Source organism: Spermophilus citellus, assembly GCF_964194105.1.
Source record: "Spermophilus citellus genome assembly, chromosome: 7".
In the NCBI taxonomy this organism is placed as follows: Eukaryota; Metazoa; Chordata; class Mammalia; order Rodentia; family Sciuridae; genus Spermophilus; species Spermophilus citellus.
In genome coordinates, this window is record NC_138188.1 from 91,747,677 (window position 1) to 91,753,208 (window position 5,532).

At 45.2% G+C, this 5,532-nt stretch overlaps 1 pseudogene across 1 annotated transcript; it reads right to left on the reverse strand.

The window, feature by feature from the left end:
• Positions 1-1,385: 1,385 nt before the first annotated feature.
• LOC308653248 (moesin-like) lies at positions 1,386-3,687 on the reverse strand (annotated as a pseudogene). Its single transcript has one exon. The product of its transcript is annotated as a moesin-like (transcript).
• Positions 3,688-5,532: the final 1,845 nt, after the last annotated feature.

Consider the following 5,532-nt stretch of genomic DNA (forward strand, 5'->3'; position numbering starts at 1 on the left):
TTGAGGAAGGCTCTCAGTTAGGGGCACTGCATGGAGGGAAAGGAAAGCCCCACGGGGGACTGAACCCTGGGGAGAAGGCAAACAGGAACAATAAAACCAAATACCAAGTGATATAAAAATGGATTGTATGGCCTATAGTGACAGGTAATATCACTAATACTGAAAATTTCTTACATCACTGTTTCTGGCAAAATATCATTTTATAATATATTCCCAGGTAAAGGAATGAGGCCAAAATGATCCTGCCCCTAGACTAATATTTTCTAATGGTGCATTAGCAATAAAGGCAGAAATCAATATTGAGTTAAATATCACTAGAATATATAATACTGGTAGAAAGAAAAAGAGCACACAAGACAGAGGGGAGGAGGCCACTTCTGGGTTGAGAGCAAGGGGTCGGGGGTGTTGCAGGGACCAGGTTAGAATCCCCAGCAGCTCTCTGATATGTAGCTCCAAGGGACACCACAGCTGGTGACAAGACCTGGTTAAAGGTTTGTCAGAGGTAGGGCCCAGTCACCACCTTGGATGGGGATGATGGGAAGGGGCTACTGGGCACCTGAGAGGGTTGAGTAAACTGAAGGACCAGAGGCATGGGCTTCTCTCACCACATGCTGCTTCTGCTATCCACTTCCCAATTGAGCCTACTGGTGCCAAGATCTAGGGCTCACCATACCAAGGCCCACACAGCTGTGAGGCAGGAGCTGTGGCCCATGATAGGGGAAGTGGCCTAGAGCTCCTGGCTGGGAAAATCCTGAAGGCAGGTGTGAACATTTCCTCCCTTTTGGCAACAGCAGTGGTTGGGGGTGGCTGAGCTTTTGGGTACTTATCCCTATTATTCTAACTGTGGGGGATTGGTGGATTGGAGGGGGCATGGGTAGGTACAGAGAAGGAACCAGGAACCTGGAACTACAAGGGGTACTTCTGCCCATAGAGCTCAATTGAGACAAGCCTAGGGTCATATAAGGCGTCGGGGCAGGATCTTTTACCCAGCATTGGCTGACAAAAAGTGCCAATGGCCTTCCAGAATGATAGTGAATCCTTCTGAAGGCACAATCTCCCTCATCCCACCCTGGGGAGAAACTGAGTCCCTGAACTCAGGGACAAGGCTTATTGGGACTGAGTTTATAAGAGGCCCAATCTGGGAGGTAGAAACAAGAATGACTGGGCTGGGGATGTGGCTCATGCGGTAGCGCGCTCGCCTGGCATGCGTGCGGCCCGGGTTCGATCCTCAGCACCACATACAAACAAAGATGTTGTGTCCGCCGAGAACTAAAAAAAAAATAAATATTAAAAATTCTCTCTCTCTCTCTCTCTCTCTCTCTCTCTCTCTCTCTCTCTCTCTCCTCTCTCACTCTCTCTTTAAAAAAAAAAAAAAAAAAAGAAACAAGAATGACTGAACATCTCTTTATCCTCCAATCATTACTAAGCCTAAATTACTCTAAAATGGATGGGCATTGGGAGGCCAAATCCTATATAAGTTGACACACTAGAGCAGATAACCAGGGACCTGTCTGCTTCCCTATACCCTGTGATACCCTAACCCTGTAAATCATAGGCCCTGGAAGAGGAAGTCAGTGGTGGGGTAGGGGAGAGGAGCTAGCTTTCACCACACTCCACATTTGACTTCCAGAGGACAATAGTAAGTAGGGGGTTGTCAGTTGCCAACTGAAGTGAAAGTGCCTCTGAGCTGGGAAGTGGTTGGTTCTAGCAAGCTAGATTAAATGGAACAGAGAGGGGAAACAGGGTCCCATTGGCACCACATTGGGCTATTTGTCCGCCCAGGGAAATGAGAGGGGACTAAGGTGCTAGGTTTGGTCCCATGGCTGCACTGTATGCTTGGCATGACTCCAGGGCTGCTCTAGTTAGTGGCTCCAGCACAGTGTGAGTTAGGCAAAAGTATAAGGAGTGTCAGGGCAAGGAAGAAGGGAGGAGGGGTCCCTAGAGGCTGAGTGCCCTTTACATGGACTGAAACTCATCCATTCGCTGCTTGGTGTTGCCCTTCCAGATCTGGCGCAGGGTTTTGTATTTGTTTCGGCCCAGTCGCATGTTCTCAGCATGGATCATGTCATTGGCAGTCTTCTTGGATTCATCACGGGCATTGGCCAGCTCTGAAGTAAGAGCCTTCAGGTGTTTCTGCACATGCTCGTTCTTCTCTGCCCCAGTGGTACAATTCTCTTCATTGCCGTCCTTGGCCATAGCATCAGCCCACAGATCAGCACTGGCCTCTGCCCCATTCTCATCCTGTTCATCTTGCTCATTCTCCACAGGCTCTGCCACATGAGGTGTACTCGTGGCAGTCTTTAGTTCAGCACGGGGCTTCTTCAAGTCTTCCTGTACCATTTGGGCCTTTTGCTGCCACTCCACAGCCTCACTCTCCTTCTTCTGTCGGGCCATCTCCAGATGAGAGAGGCGAGCTGTCAGCTCTGCCCTTTCTGAAGCCAGTTGTTCCTGGATCTTCTTCTGGTCCTGGGAAGCCTGCAGCAGGGCCTCCTTGGCCTCTTCAGCTTCTTGACGTTCCTTGGCCAGCTTTTCAGCCTCGCTCTGAGCAGGCTTCTGTTCTTGCTCAAGTTCCAGAGCCCTGCGGGTTTGTTCTTCCAGTTCTTGCTGAGCCTTCTTAGTCTGTTCCTCGATCTGCTTCAGCTTCTCCATCAGTTCTTCCTTCTCCCGCTCAATCTTCTCCTTCTCCTTTTCTGCCATTTCCCACTTCTTCTCATTTTCCAGCAAAGCATACTCCATCTGCTTCTGGTGCTTCTCCTCCCGGGCCTGTGCCTTCATCTGCTGCACTTCAATGGTGTCAGGCTTACGGTGGTGCATGTATAACTCATGGTTCCCCAGGCCCAGGGCCAAGATTCGCTTGTTAATCCGCAGCCGGGGAGCATAGAAGACAAACTCTGGGCTTTTTTGTCAATAGGCTTGATGACAAATTTCTTATCATTGAAAGAGATGGTCCTGATTTCACTCCAGGTGAAACCAATCTTAGGAGTCAGTCTGTCATTCTGCTCATAGATGTTGAGACCCAGGGCATCTACCCCCAACCACAGCTCTGATGCTTTTTTGTTCTTGATGCTGAAGTAGTTCAACCGTACATCTCCAGATCTTGGACAATCTTCAGATATTCCAGGACAGCATCCTCTCTAAGCATGCCTCGGTGTTCCTCATGCCACACCTGGATCCGCTCCTCCCACTGGTCCTTATTGAGTTTGTGCTGCTCCAGGACTCTCTGGGGCAGCAACTTGTCTCCAGCCAGGTAGCCAGATTTGTGAACCTCCTTATTGAAGTCACCATACTTGGACTGGACAGCATAGGAGGCCAGTAACACTGCAGTTTCAGGTGGGCAGTAAATGTCCTCATTGAGAATGTCCTCCTTCACTTGCAGGAAAAACAGGTGCTGGGTGATGTCCTGGATCAGTTTCTCAGATATATCCTCAGGGTAGAACTTGGCACGGAACTTGAAGAGCAGGGGGCTTTCCTTCCAGACATCCTGTGCTGTCACCTTCTTATTGAGTTTCAGCCAAGTGGAGAAACCCTTAGTGTCCTGGTACTGCAGACCAAAGAACCAAACTTCCCGCAGACCAAGAGTTTTCACCACCTGGTCAAACAGCTGCTTGCCAGGGGTGTTGGGCTGGATGGCAAACTCCAGCTCTGCATCCATGGTGGTCACACACACACACTGATCATCTTGGGCATGGTGGAGGCAAAGGCAGCGGAGTTGCAGAAGTTTGGCTAGAAACTGTCGGGCAGCGCTGAGCATGTAGTAACCGTGGCTCAGACTCCAGGAGCCGGGGCTCAGGTTGGGTCCCTCTCTAACGTCAGGTAGACTGCGTGGCTTCCTGCTAACGGGCCACGACTTCATAAACCCCACCCAGGAAAGAGCACTCTCTCATAGATTCTTAATGAATGTACTCTGACACAGACACATGCTAGTATAATTGATAAAATGTCAACAAGTACTTTAAACCAAGAAACAATATATTTCATTCATTCTGAACAAGAAAATTAATTATTATATTTAAAAATAGAGTAAAGCCAGGTGCAGTGGTGCACATCTCTAATCCCAGCAACTTGGGAGGTTGAGGTAGGAGCATTACAGACACAAGGCCAGCCTCAGCAACATAGTAAGACCCTACCTCAATATAGAACATAAAAAGAACAAATAAAAAAGTAACCAACAAAAAATAGGAGGATATAGCTCAGTGGTAAAGAGCTCCTGGGTTCAATACCAGTAAGCCACTCCTCCCAAATGTATAAGTATAATGAAAGAATGAATTAAGTCCTCTTCATTACCCCGTTTGATTGCTGAGGTAATTAAAGCTGGGATTTTGAGAACTCACATAGTTAATAAGTGACTTGTGTCAGATATGAAGTAATGTCTAGTTATTCCAGAATTAGAAGAACAAAGTGGTCAATCTGATCAATTCAGTGAGAAAATAAGCTCTAGCTGCCATTCAAATGTATTTAAAAAATGAAGGCATTTTGACACATCAACATAAATAGAATTTCTCATTCTTCTGGTTGTACATGATGTAAAATCACATTTGTGGTATAATCATACACGGATGTTGGGTAATAATGTTAGATTCATTCTACTATTTTTTTCTACCCTTTTACCCATCCTTCCATTCTCTTCTCTCTACCTAAACCAGAGCGACTCTTTTCTTCCCCCCAGTTGTGAATTGGCATCCTCATATCAGGGAAAATATACAGCCTTTGGTTTTTTGGGAATCAACAACCAGCAAGCCAGGTCTACAATTCTTTAAGAAGAAGTACTGGGTTTTAACTTTAATGTCTACATTTGTACTCAACTTTCCTCTTATATTTAATTGGGCTTAATCTTAGTACTGAGAGTCAGACTTACATCTTTTCTGTCTTATCAACAAAGGCCTAGCATCTCTAATGAACTCTAGTTGTTTTAATGAAAGTTGTACTTCTGTAAGGCATTAACAGAAAATATTATGAAGTTTACAAGAAAAACATAAAATGATATTATCAAGAGTAAAGTCATATTGAGTTTGTATAATAGCTATGATGCAAGAAACATAACTTTTATAATCTGAAATCTTTACTTCAAACTTCAATTTGAAAAACAAATTGCTCTTGTAAATATAACAAAATTTAAAAGATTTGTGTATGTAAAATATATGAATACAACTAGTATAACAAGAAGCAAGTAACAGCACCATAATTACACTGTTATTCTTATTTGAACCAAGTTTAGTTTTAAAGAAAAAAATAAGAATCTGTAGTGCAATGCTCTAAACTTACAGTGATTCTTTAAACAGAGTTCTACATAATAAAAATCGTTAACACTAGTTTCTCTCAATAAAAACAAATAATCTAAAATTTAACTACCTAGATAAGAGCCGATTTACTCCCAACATCACCATGTGTACGTGGGGGCAGAGGATCTTTACTCACAGAAGCCACTGGAAGCAGCCAGAGTCCCCATTCCAGAACCTCTCTGATGTCACACTTGTCGTCATGGCACTCTGGGTGTAAACCCAGAAGAGCCATCTGGTGGCTCTCATTTGTTTG